Source organism: Rhopalosiphum maidis, chromosome 3, assembly GCF_003676215.2.
Source record: "Rhopalosiphum maidis isolate BTI-1 chromosome 3, ASM367621v3, whole genome shotgun sequence".
NCBI lineage: Eukaryota > Metazoa > Arthropoda > Insecta > Hemiptera > Aphididae > Rhopalosiphum > Rhopalosiphum maidis.
The window spans coordinates 73,052,992-73,068,412 of NC_040879.1; the positions used below are offsets into that span (position 1 = coordinate 73,052,992).

General features: G+C 26.6%; 1 long non-coding RNA gene across 2 annotated transcripts; it reads left to right on the forward strand.

The window, feature by feature from the left end:
- Positions 1 to 7,930: 7,930 nt before the first annotated feature.
- On the forward strand, positions 7,931 to 11,883 carry LOC113559075. Of its 2 annotated transcripts, none has more exons than XR_003405827.1 (4): positions 7,931 to 7,990; positions 8,119 to 8,217; positions 8,535 to 8,673; positions 11,854 to 11,883. It is a non-coding gene; the product is annotated as an uncharacterized LOC113559075 (long non-coding RNA). The 2 variants fall into 2 exon arrangements; XR_003405828.1 differs by lacking the exon at positions 11,854 to 11,883 and adding an exon at positions 9,679 to 9,734.
- The last annotated feature ends 3,538 nt before the right edge of the window (positions 11,884 to 15,421 follow it).

Here is a 15,421-nt window from a genome sequence, read left to right on the forward strand (position 1 = left end):
TTATAAATTCATTTTTTTAATTGCTTATAAAATATTCTATCTCATGTTAATATATTTGAACCTTAATACACTAGATAGAGAATATGGTTCTATTTATCATTAATTACTTTCATACATTTTCATTTAAGTCAATGTATCATAAACACTATAAAACAATGTGTTATATGTAAATTTGACATATTTTACAAATTCATGTTTTTAAGTGCTTATAAAATATTCAATTCTCATGTAATATAGTGAACCTGATACACTAGATAGAGAATATGTTTCTATTATCATTAATTACTTCATACATTTCATTAAGTCAATGTTTCATAAAACACTATAAAACATGTTTTTATATGTAAATTTGACATATTTTTACAAATCATTTTTTTAATTGCCTTATAAAATATTCAATTCTCATGTTAATATATTGAAACCTTAATCACTAGATAGAGGAATATGTTCTTATTTAGCATAATTACTTTCATACCTTTCATTAAGCCAATACTCATAAACACTATAAACTATGGTTTTCATTGATAATTTAACTCCTGTTATTAATATTCATATTTTAAACTGCTTATGAAACACTCAATTCTCATTAATTTTACATATTTAACTGACTAACATTTTTTCAGATTGCAGTGCAGCAGTTAACCCAAGGCTTGCTGATACAGGAATTTGCATTCATACCACTTTGGGAAAGTATCAACATCTTATTTTGAGAATTAACTAGAAGATATTGATAATAATATTGGATTTATGCAATGTGTGTAATAGTTATTGAATTTAATTGATAGCAAATTAATACTAGTGAAACAAAAAATTAGTATCATGAAACCAAGACCAATGAATTAAGTAAATGATTCTTATTTAGCATTATTAACTTCCATGTATTTTTGTTGATGCTGATACTTCATAAACACTATAAAACATGTTTTTATATGATAATTTTAACATAAATTACAAATTCAAATTTTTTATGGCTTATGAAATACTCAATTCTCATGTTAGAATCTTGAAACCTTGACCACTAGAAAGAGAATATGTTCCTTATTTAGCATTAATTACTGTCATACATTACATATAAGCCTATACTTCATAAACACTATAAAACATGTTTTTATATGTAAATTTGGGGTATTTTACAAATTCATTTTTTTAATTGCTTATAAAATACTCAATTCTCATGTTAGAATCTTGAAACCTTGACCACTAGAAAGAGAATATGTTTCTTATTTAGCATTAATTACTTTCATACATTACATATAAGCCAATACTTCATAAACACTATAAAACATGTTTTTATATGGTAAATTTGGTGTATTTTACAAATTCAAATTTCTTATGGTTTATGAAACACTCAATTCTCAATTAATTGACATGAAACCAACACCATTGAATTAAGTAAATGATTCTTATTTAACTTTATTAACTTCCATGTATTTCATTGATGCTGATACTTCATAAACACTATAAACATGCTTTTAAATGATAATTTTGACTCGTGTTTTAAATTCATATTTTAAACTGCTTATGAAACACTCATTTCTCAATTAATTCTCCACCAATCTTACAAATTTAACTGACTACATTTTTTTCAGATTGCAGTGCAGCATTTCACCCAAGGCTTGCTGAGACAGAAATTTGCATTCATACCACTTTGGGAAAGTATCAACATCTTATTTTGAAAATAAACTAGAAGATACTGATAATAATATTGGATTTATGCAATGTGTGTGTAATGGTTATTGAATATAATTGATAATAAATTATTAGTTGTGAAACAATTGTTATTTGTTATATATATGAATAAAAGATTAGTAAACACTTTTAGCTTGTAATTTTTATTCTTCTTATTTACCTATGCTATAAAAATCTTTTATTTAGACTATATATAAATGATAATTTTGACAAAAATTACAAATTCACATTTTCAACTGTTTATAGAAGAATTAATCATTAAGTCGATATTAACACCAACAGAGGGCGGGAGGTTCCCCATACCATGGTCGACGGCTGACCTGCCACAGGAAGAATCTAGTTGGTTGTGAGCCGTTCACCGTTCCACTGCTCTCCGAAGTTGGGCGGTATATTTATTAGGCTTTTGACCGAATGTCTTGTACATTTACGAAAGAATATTTATAATATCAACGAATTGTTCATATTTTACGGCCGAAGTTAACACAAGTCAGTGTCCTGATCCTCGACCAATGCATTAAGAAAATGATTTAAATTTATCATTGAAAAATTATCATCAAATTCATATGGAAAAGGGGTATTTTTCAGTTATTGTACAAGTATATTCTTTTTTAAAAGTACAAAACATTCTGTTAATTTGTACAATCTTTTATGGCCTATCATAATTATTATTTGTTATCATCTGTTTATGCTTAAATTTCGTATCTTTTTACAGTTTTACATTCGTACTTGTGTTAAAGTTTCAACTGTAAATAGTTTTCAATTATTTTGTATTAAAAATGAAGGTTGTCTGTTAGTTTTTGTTTTGATTGTTTCAATTTCTAAATTATCCAGTGTTGTCCACGCACTAGTTGTTATAGAATTATTTTCGTTCTCCTTATGGTGTGTAGTACTGACAATTGGATTAAGTAAATGATTCTTTTTTAGCATTATTAACTTTCATGTATTTCATTGATGCTGATACTTCATAAACACTATAAACATGCTTTTATATGATAATTTTGACTCGTGTTATAAATTCATATTTTTAACTGCTTATGAAACATTCAATTCTCAATTAATTCTCCACTAATTTTACATATTTAACTGACTACATTTTTTTCAGATTGCAGTGCAGCAGTTCACCCAAGGCTTGCTGAGACAGGAATTTGCTTTCATACCACTTTGGGAAAGAATCAACATCTTATTTTGAAAATAAACTAGAAGATATTGATAATAATATTGGATTTATGCAATGTGTGTGTAATGGTTATTGAATTTAATTGATAGCAAATTAATACTAGTGAAACAAAAAATTAGTATCATGAAACCAAGACCAATGAATTAAGTAAATTATTCTTATTTAGCATTATTAACTTCCATGTATTTATGTTGATGCTGATATTTCATAAACACTATAAAACATGTTTTTGTATGATAATTTTAACGTAAATTACAAATTCAAATTTTTTATGGCTTATGAAATACTCAATTATCATGTTAATATATTGAAACCTTAATCACTAGATAGAGAATATGTTTCTTATTTAGCATTAATTACTTTCATACATTTAATTTAAGTCAACGTTTCATAAACACTATAAAACATGTTTTTATATGTAAATTTGACGTATTTTACAAATTCATTTTTTTAATTGCTTATAAATTACTCAATTCTCCTGTAAGTATCTTGAAACCTTGACCACTAGAAAGAAAAAATCGATCTGATTTAGCATTAATTACTTTCATACATTATATTTAAGCCAATGTTTCATTAACTCTATAAAACATGCTTTTATATAATAATTTTTACTCGTATTTTAAATTCATATTTCTAACAGCGTATAAAACTCTGTATTCTAATGTTGTTCTCCACCAATTTCACATTTTAAGTGACTACATTTTTTCTGATTGCAGTATAGCAGATCTTTCAAGGCTTGCTGAAACCTGAATTAACATTTTTACCACTTTGAAAAGTTTCAACATCCTACATTTATAATGGACTAGAAGATTCCGATAAATCTAATAATTTTATGCAATTCACTTTTATTATTTTATGGTTAAATTCATTTTCATTAGAAATAAAATGCATTTTAAAGGCCAATAAATGTATAAAATGTTATAATATATTCTAAAATTTTTATATGCCCACAAATATTTTTCAATTATAAATCATTAGTCATCTTTGTTTATATATTTGATTTCAATCAAATTTGAACTTGAATTGTGTATAAAAAATAATTATCTTTTTATATATCTAGATTTTATGATTTTAATCTTATGAACTACAACTACGTATAAAAAATCATGTGTAACATTTTCATAACTTAAAAATACAGGACAGACAACTTTTAACAAGAAAAGAGTTAGTGTTTTTTTTTGTGATTTTGATAAATATCAATATAAAGGTTTTTAATACCTACTTATAAAAATAATTTATGACTTATGAGTAAAGTTTTATGGACATTTGTGATCTTTTTTTTGTTTATATTTTCAAAAATATTAGTGATCATAATATATTCATATGCTTAATTAATATAGCCAGTTTGTCGGATTTTTTTTTTGTCAATAGAAGCAGTCTATATAGGCAAATTTTATACAATTTAATTATTTTTGAAATATAGAATATTGGTAGATTCTTCTAATATTCTATCTCTATGATATAATTTATTTTATTAATTATTTTATCTTACAGTACACCTCAAATAGTGAAATTGAGCGCATTATGTATTTTATTATATTGTCATGCAGACTTGAAGGTTTTTTGTATAGGCAACCCTACTGCACTTTCAAATTGTTCAATATTATTCCTCACAAACCATTGCATATTATATAAAAATTATCTACTCATTTATGACTTTGTTACAGTGTAACTGTCCAAATTCTAAATTGTTCATAAATTTTTGTGTTAAAACTCAATTTATTATTAGTTATTACGTTATCCAAAACTCCAAAACTAAATCCTTTAATACTGGCCCATTTAGATAAAATGTTCAAAGACCGACACAAATTCGTCCCTAGATGCGTCTTCCAATTAGTAAAAGTTTTTCAACTCAATTATTTAGACGGTAAATGGTGATTTAAATGTGCAGTTTAAAAAAAAAAATTGGCAGGAAATTTGGTTTTAGCAATTTCTTAATTTTAAAATTGAAATTCAAAATTCTTTAGAACAGAAATTTGATCTGGAGGTGTCAATGCGTTGAGCCTCGAAGATTTCGAAACGAAACAACCAATATTAAAAATGTTAGTATTTCAATTTGAATCTCAAAATCTATAGATGAATATCATAACAACAGATTATATCATGTGTTGAAATAACGAGTTGTAAAATGCAAAGTTTTAGAAAAGTTATGTTATACAATATAAAACTTTTTTAAATATTTATTTTATTTACTTACTGCAAGTTTGCATATATAATTATGTGTTTCAGTAATAAAAGTTTAACATCACCCTAAACGGTATGATAATACTGAACCTTCTACATTTAAATTACCAAAAGCAACAAAAAAACTATGAAAAATTACGACTTGGTACAATTTGTACGAAACATATTCACAAATTGCAAACGTCAAAGTCATATAATATTCTATGTAAATAAAACAACTATATTACTTATTATACGTAGGTACAAGTTACAAAAGGTAGACTTTAAACATCTTTGCAATAGCGTAAATATACTTAATTTCGCAGTGTGTTTCATCATTATCTATGAGTAGTACTATTATTATGTATAAAGTTATAAGTCACGGGAATCCCTCTTCTCCGAGACTGGATAAAAATATAATTCAAAAACTTTCATGCTAATCTCAATACATCTGATGGCGCACGGTTCTACAACCTGGGAAAAAAAAAAACGAAAAATCGGCGTTTAAAACCACGTCTACCCCAAGATCTCCTTCTATCACAATCAAGCGAAGACGAAGATCGATTTTAAATTACCACTAATAAATAAATATTAACTAACATTAGCATGTATATCACTATATCACTAACTAAAAATATTAGTAATTGTAATTTGTTATTTGTAATTGAACACGTTAGTAAACTTGTAATAGCATGATAAAATGCTGAAACATTTTAATTTTAATAAATAAATAAAAAAAAAAAAAAAGTTATAAGTACTGTATATTTGCATAAATATTTGTTTCCCTCAAATATATTTTTGAAAAACCTTAGTGGTCGTTCGACGTGTTTGAAACTCAAGATTCTGGTATTTTGGATGATGCTGATCAAAAGCGGTATCTGTCGTGGACACCGTAAATGCCGCTTTTACCCCACGTTGGGGTCTTGGAATTCCTAAATTTGAATTTTTTAGTCGAGTGTTACTCGGCCGGGTTTCGATGTATGGGGCATAGTTACTTCACGGAAATTTCTGTTTAAAGTCGTTTTACATAAAGTCCTTCGGTGGTAGCAGTGTCCTATGGCTCATTGTGACCCTACCCCCATGGATATTTTAAAAAATGTTTAATATTTGTTCCACGTTTCTGAAGTTCACAAGTTCAGTTTTTCGTAGGTCTGTGATCAAAATCGGCGTCCCGTGGTGACACTGTAGAATTCATTTTTACCCCTATTTTTGGCGTCGGAAATTAGGATTTTGCAGTTTTTGGACTTTGTCGCCACGAAACAGTTAACTTTTGGGTGGTTAGAGCGATTTTTTTCTACGCCTCGTTTAGATGTTTTTGTAAAAATTCGAACGCTACCAAAACCGAAGGAATCGGACGTTTTGTTGCGAAGTTACGATTATATTTTTATTTTTGGCACTTAGATTTTACGTATTTTTCGAATTTTTTGAATTTGAGTTTTTGTTTAATCTTTTCGAATTTGAGTGCTGACTCATAAATGCTACGACGAGTTTGAAATGTTAATAAAGGTTAAAAAATCGAATGGCTTGTTTTTTCGTACACGCATAATTTTCTGTATGGTACCTATACCACCGTATAACGATTTAACGAAGTATCTTTTTGAACTTTGTTTTTTTACACGTTTTATGTTTGTTAAGGTTTCAACGTTTAGCAATTACGCCAACAGCATAAAAAATAGTTTATTTATAAATAGTTTTTCATCAAATCATATAGAGAATACATCTATTTAATGTTTATAGTGTTTATATCCCTCGTTTAGCGTTAAGAATTTAATATGTACCTAAGCGATTTCGTTGTTTATACGAGATACGACCATCATTTTTAAAATGTACGACGCAGTCAGTAGATTACTTCTGATCACTTCAGACTCAAATCTGCTCGAATACAACATTTCATTTATTATTTATTAGTTTTAATTATATGTGTATATTTAATATGTAATATATTAGTATGCTTGGTAGTAATTTGTTTTGAATTTCACAATATAACTTCGGTAATATTTATAGGAGATAAAGATTTAAATTTTATGGACATCGAACATAAAAAATAAATTATTATGATTTATTTACATTGTTAAGTATTCAAATAATGAATCGTTATATGTATAAGATATATAACATATAAGACCGTTTACTTAAGTTCAATTAGTTAACCAGTGGACTGTACAGTCCGGAGAATATTAATGCATAATAAATGCTTACCTGCAACTATCTAAACACTTAAATAATACATACATCTATAGTTTAATGTTATTACTTTTTGACTTTTGTCTTACTAGTTACTATGTATCTATATTAAGACTCATGATATTTATACAACTGCCTGCTTAATTTACAAAGTACACAATATTATTGGAAATTTATTTCATTATATTATGCTCAGTTAATCAGTTTTGAAATTGTATTTGTATCTGAAAATATTATAATATTAAACATTTTTGAATTCGGCGGCCAGAGATAAAATCTAATAAGTTGAATATTCTAATCCGAATTGATATGATGTTTTTCATCCATGATTGTGGTTTAGTGATATAAAACATTGTTTATCTATTGATATAATCGTTTGTATTTACTGTCTGATTTATGTTTCATATCTTTTTGCAGTTTTATATTCGTATTTGTATTTAAATTTCAACTTTAAATTGTTTTCAAGTATTTTGAAATAGGAATGAAGTTTGTCTGTTAGTTTTTGTTTGATTATTTCCACTTCTGAATTATTCACTGTTGTCCACGTACTAGTTGTCATAAACAGACTTTCGATCTCTTTATGGTGTGTAGTAGTGACATTTTATCCTCCAACCATTATACATATTTAACCGACGATTTTTTTTTAGATGGCAGTACAGCAGATCACTCAAGGATTGCTAAGACATGAATTAACGTTTTAAACACTTGACAAAGTTACAACATCCTACGTTGAAAATGGACTAGACGATACTGATAACAATAATGGTTTTATGCAAAGTACGAGTAATGGGTATAGAATATAATTGTGATTCAATTAATAGTAGTGTTACTAAAAGTCATGTAACCTTGACCATTAGATTAAGTAATGATGCTTATTTACCATTATTAACTTTCATATTTTTCAGATTGCAGTGCAACAGATCACTCAACGGTTGCTGAGCATGAATTAACATTTTTAGCGCTTGGAATAGTTTCAACATCCTATGTTTAATATGGATTAAAAGGTATTAATATTAATAATGGTGTTTTGCACGGTACGTGTAATGTTAAATGAATGTAATTGATAGCAACATAATAGAAGTGTAACAAAAAGTTAGTGTTATGAAACCCTTACCATTAGATTAAGTAAATGATTCTTATTTAGCATTATTAACTACCATGTATTTGATTGATGCTGATACTTCATAAACATTATAAAACATGCTTTTATATGATAATTTTGACTCGTATTTTAAATTCATATTTTTAACTGCGTATAAAACTCTGTATTCTAATGTTGTACTCCATCAATTTCACATTTTAACTGACTACATTTTTTCAGATTGCAGTACAGCAGATCTTTCAAGCCATGATGAAACATGAATTATCGTTTTTAGCACTTGGGAAAATTTGGATATCCCATGTTGAAATTTGACTAGACAATACTGATAATAATAATAATAATAATGGTATTTTGCATGGTACGTTTAATAATAACTGTATGTAATTGATAGCAACTTAATATTAGTGACACAAAAAGTTGGTATCATGAAACCAAGACCAATAAATTAAGTGAATAATTCTTATTTAGCATTCCTAATTCCTTGTATTTCATTGATGCTGATACTTCATAAACATTATAAAACATGTTTTTATATGGTAAATTTGACGTATTTTAGAAATTCATTTTTTTAATTGCTTATAAAATATTCTATTCTCATGTTAATATATTGAAACCTTAATCACTAGATAGAGAATATGTTTCTTATTTATCATTAATTACTTTCATACATTTCATTTAAGTCAATGTTTCATAAACACTATAAAACATGTTTTTATATGTAAATTTGACATATTTTACAAATTCATTTTTTTAATTGCTTATAAAATATTCTATTCTCATGTTAATATATTGAAACCTTAATCACTAGATAGAGAATATGTTTCTTATTTATCATTAATTACTTTCATACATTTCATTTAAGTCAATGTTTCATAAACACTATAAAACATGTTTTTATATGTAAATTTGACATATTTTACAAATTCATTTTTTTAATTGCTTATAAAATATTCAATTCTCATGTTAATATATTGAAACCTTAATCACTAGATAGAGAATATGTTTCTTATTTATCATTAATTACTTTCATACATTTCATTTAAGTCAATGTTTCATAAACACTATAAAACATGTTTTTATATGTAAATTTGACATATTTTACAAATTCATTTTTTTAATTGCTTATAAAATATTCAATTCTCATGTTAATATATTGAAACCTTAATCACTAGATAGAGAATATGTTTCTTATTTAGCATTAATTACTTTCATACCTTTCATTTAAGCCAATACTTCATAAACACTATAAACATGCTTTTCATTGATAATTTCAACTCCTGTTATATATTCATATTTTAAACTGCTTATGAAACACTCAATTCTCAATTAATTTTACATATTTAACTGACTACATTTTTTTCAGATTGCAGTGCAGCAGTTAACCCAAGGCTTGCTGATACAGGAATTTGCATTCATACCACTTTGGGAAAGTATCAACATCTTATTTTGAGAATTAACTAGAAGATATTGATAATAATATTGGATTTATGCAATGTGTGTAATAGTTATTGAATTTAATTGATAGCAAATTAATACTAGTGAAACAAAAAATTAGTATCATGAAACCAAGACCAATGAATTAAGTAAATGATTCTTATTTAGCATTATTAACTTCCATGTATTTTTGTTGATGCTGATACTTCATAAACACTATAAAACATGTTTTTATATGATAATTTTAACATAAATTACAAATTCAAATTTTTTATGGCTTATGAAATACTCAATTCTCATGTTAGAATCTTGAAACCTTGACCACTAGAAAGAGAATATGTTCCTTATTTAGCATTAATTACTGTCATACATTACATATAAGCCTATACTTCATAAACACTATAAAACATGTTTTTATATGTAAATTTGGGGTATTTTACAAATTCATTTTTTTAATTGCTTATAAAATACTCAATTCTCATGTTAGAATCTTGAAACCTTGACCACTAGAAAGAGAATATGTTTCTTATTTAGCATTAATTACTTTCATACATTACATATAAGCCAATACTTCATAAACACTATAAAACATGTTTTTATATGGTAAATTTGGTGTATTTTACAAATTCAAATTTCTTATGGTTTATGAAACACTCAATTCTCAATTAATTGACATGAAACCAACACCATTGAATTAAGTAAATGATTCTTATTTAACTTTATTAACTTCCATGTATTTCATTGATGCTGATACTTCATAAACACTATAAACATGCTTTTAAATGATAATTTTGACTCGTGTTTTAAATTCATATTTTAAACTGCTTATGAAACACTCATTTCTCAATTAATTCTCCACCAATCTTACAAATTTAACTGACTACATTTTTTTCAGATTGCAGTGCAGCATTTCACCCAAGGCTTGCTGAGACAGAAATTTGCATTCATACCACTTTGGGAAAGTATCAACATCTTATTTTGAAAATAAACTAGAAGATACTGATAATAATATTGGATTTATGCAATGTGTGTGTAATGGTTATTGAATATAATTGATAATAAATTATTAGTTGTGAAACAATTGTTATTTGTTATATATATGAATAAAAGATTAGTAAACACTTTTAGCTTGTAATTTTTATTCTTCTTATTTACCTATGCTATAAAAATCTTTTATTTAGACTATATATAAATGATAATTTTGACAAAAATTACAAATTCACATTTTCAACTGTTTATAGAAGAATTAATCATTAAGTCGATATTAACACCAACAGAGGGCGGGAGGTTCCCCATACCATGGTCGACGGCTGACCTGCCACAGGAAGAATCTAGTTGGTTGTGAGCCGTTCACCGTTCCACTGCTCTCCGAAGTTGGGCGGTATATTTATTAGGCTTTTGACCGAATGTCTTGTACATTTACGAAAGAATATTTATAATATCAACGAATTGTTCATATTTTACGGCCGAAGTTAACACAAGTCAGTGTCCTGATCCTCGACCAATGCATTAAGAAAATGATTTAAATTTATCATTGAAAAATTATCATCAAATTCATATGGAAAAGGGGTATTTTTCAGTTATTGTACAAGTATATTCTTTTTTAAAAGTACAAAACATTCTGTTAATTTGTACAATCTTTTATGGCCTATCATAATTATTATTTGTTATCATCTGTTTATGCTTAAATTTCGTATCTTTTTACAGTTTTACATTCGTACTTGTGTTAAAGTTTCAACTGTAAATAGTTTTCAATTATTTTGTATTAAAAATGAAGGTTGTCTGTTAGTTTTTGTTTTGATTGTTTCAATTTCTAAATTATCCAGTGTTGTCCACGCACTAGTTGTTATAGAATTATTTTCGTTCTCCTTATGGTGTGTAGTACTGACAATTGGATTAAGTAAATGATTCTTTTTTAGCATTATTAACTTTCATGTATTTCATTGATGCTGATACTTCATAAACACTATAAACATGCTTTTATATGATAATTTTGACTCGTGTTATAAATTCATATTTTTAACTGCTTATGAAACATTCAATTCTCAATTAATTCTCCACTAATTTTACATATTTAACTGACTACATTTTTTTCAGATTGCAGTGCAGCAGTTCACCCAAGGCTTGCTGAGACAGGAATTTGCTTTCATACCACTTTGGGAAAGAATCAACATCTTATTTTGAAAATAAACTAGAAGATATTGATAATAATATTGGATTTATGCAATGTGTGTGTAATGGTTATTGAATTTAATTGATAGCAAATTAATACTAGTGAAACAAAAAATTAGTATCATGAAACCAAGACCAATGAATTAAGTAAATTATTCTTATTTAGCATTATTAACTTCCATGTATTTATGTTGATGCTGATATTTCATAAACACTATAAAACATGTTTTTGTATGATAATTTTAACGTAAATTACAAATTCAAATTTTTTATGGCTTATGAAATACTCAATTATCATGTTAATATATTGAAACCTTAATCACTAGATAGAGAATATGTTTCTTATTTAGCATTAATTACTTTCATACATTTAATTTAAGTCAACGTTTCATAAACACTATAAAACATGTTTTTATATGTAAATTTGACGTATTTTACAAATTCATTTTTTTAATTGCTTATAAATTACTCAATTCTCCTGTAAGTATCTTGAAACCTTGACCACTAGAAAGAAAAAATCGATCTGATTTAGCATTAATTACTTTCATACATTATATTTAAGCCAATGTTTCATTAACTCTATAAAACATGCTTTTATATAATAATTTTTACTCGTATTTTAAATTCATATTTCTAACAGCGTATAAAACTCTGTATTCTAATGTTGTTCTCCACCAATTTCACATTTTAAGTGACTACATTTTTTCTGATTGCAGTATAGCAGATCTTTCAAGGCTTGCTGAAACCTGAATTAACATTTTTACCACTTTGAAAAGTTTCAACATCCTACATTTATAATGGACTAGAAGATTCCGATAAATCTAATAATTTTATGCAATTCACTTTTATTATTTTATGGTTAAATTCATTTTTATTAGAAATAAAATGCATTTTAAAGGCCAATAAATGTATAAAATGTTATAATATATTCTAAAATTTTTATATGCCCACAAATATTTTTCAATTATAAATCATTAGTCATCTTTGTTTATATATTTGATTTCAATCAAATTTGAACTTGAATTGTGTATAAAAAATAATTATCTTTTTATATATCTAGATTTTATGATTTTAATCTTATGAACTACAACTACGTATAAAAAATCATGTGTAACATTTTCATAACTTAAAAATACAGGACAGACAACTTTTAACAAGAAAAGAGTTAGTGTTTTTTTTTGTGATTTTGATAAATATCAATATAAAGGTTTTTAATACCTACTTATAAAAATAATTTATGACTTATGAGTAAAGTTTTATGGACATTTGTGATCTTTTTTTTTGTTTATATTTTCAAAAATATTAGTGATCATAATATATTCATATGCTTAATTAATATAGCCAGTTTGTCGGATTTTTTTTTTGTCAATAGAAGCAGTCTATATAGGCAAATTTTATACAATTTAATTATTTTTGAAATATAGAATATTGGTAGATTCTTCTAATATTCTATCTCTATGATATAATTTATTTTATTAATTATTTTATCTTACAGTACACCTCAAATAGTGAAATTGAGCGCATTATGTATTTTATTATATTGTCATGCAGACTTGAAGGTTTTTTGTATAGGCAACCCTACTGCACTTTCAAATTGTTCAATATTATTCCTCACAAACCATTGCATATTATATAAAAATTATCTACTCATTTATGACTTTGTTACAGTGTAACTGTCCAAATTCTAAATTGTTCATAAATTTTTGTGTTAAAACTCAATTTATTATTAGTTATTACGTTATCCAAAACTCCAAAACTAAATCCTTTAATACTGGCCCATTTAGATAAAATGTTCAAAGACCGACACAAATTCGTCCCTAGATGCGTCTTCCAATTAGTAAAAGTTTTTCAACTCAATTATTTAGACGGTAAATGGTGATTTAAATGTGCAGTTTAAAAAAAAAAATTGGCAGGAAATTTGGTTTTAGCAATTTCTTAATTTTAAAATTGAAATTCAAAATTCTTTAGAACAGAAATTTGATCTGGAGGTGTCAATGCGTTGAGCCTCGAAGATTTCGAAACGAAACAACCAATATTAAAAATGTTAGTATTTCAATTTGAATCTCAAAATCTATAGATGAATATCATAACAACAGATTATATCATGTGTTGAAATAACGAGTTGTAAAATGCAAAGTTTTAGAAAAGTTATGTTATACAATATAAAACTTTTTTAAATATTTATTTTATTTACTTACTGCAAGTTTGCATATATAATTATGTGTTTCAGTAATAAAAGTTTAACATCACCCTAAACGGTATGATAATACTGAACCTTCTACATTTAAATTACCAAAAGCAACAAAAAAACTATGAAAAATTACGACTTGGTACAATTTGTACGAAACATATTCACAAATTGCAAACGTCAAAGTCATATAATATTCTATGTAAATAAAACAACTATATTACTTATTATACGTAGGTACAAGTTACAAAAGGTAGACTTTAAACATCTTTGCAATAGCGTAAATATACTTAATTTCGCAGTGTGTTTCATCATTATCTATGAGTAGTACTATTATTATGTATAAAGTTATAAGTCACGGGAATCCCTCTTCTCCGAGACTGGATAAAAATATAATTCAAAAACTTTCATGCTAATCTCAATACATCTGATGGCGCACGGTTCTACAACCTGGGAAAAAAAAAAACGAAAAATCGGCGTTTAAAACCACGTCTACCCCAAGATCTCCTTCTATCACAATCAAGCGAAGACGAAGATCGATTTTAAATTACCACTAATAAATAAATATTAACTAACATTAGCATGTATATCACTATATCACTAACTAAAAATATTAGTAATTGTAATTTGTTATTTGTAATTGAACACGTTAGTAAACTTGTAATAGCATGATAAAATGCTGAAACATTTTAATTTTAATAAATAAATAAAAAAAAAAAAAAGTTATAAGTACTGTATATTTGCATAAATATTTGTTTCCCTCAAATATATTTTTGAAAAACCTTAGTGGTCGTTCGACGTGTTTGAAACTCAAGATTCTGGTATTTTGGATGATGCTGATCAAAAGCGGTATCTGTCGTGGACACCGTAAATGCCGCTTTTACCCCACGTTGGGGTCTTGGAATTCCTAAATTTGAATTTTTTAGTCGAGTGTTACTCGGCCGGGTTTCGATGTATGGGGCATAGTTACTTCACGGAAATTTCTGTTTAAAGTCGTTTTACATAAAGTCCTTCGGTGGTAGCAGTGTCCTATGGCTCATTGTGACCCTACCCCCATGGATATTTTAAAAAATGTTTAATATTTGTTCCACGTTTCTGAAGTTCACAAGTTCAGTTTTTCGTAGGTCTGTGATCAAAATCGGCGTCCCGTGGTGACACTGTAGAATTCATTTTTACCCCTATTTTTGGCGTCGGAAATTAGGATTTTGCAGTTTTTGGACTTTGTCGCCACGAAACAGTTAACTTTTGGGTGGTTAGAGCGATTTTTTTCTACGCCTCGTTTAGATGTTTTTGTAAAAATTCGAACGCTACC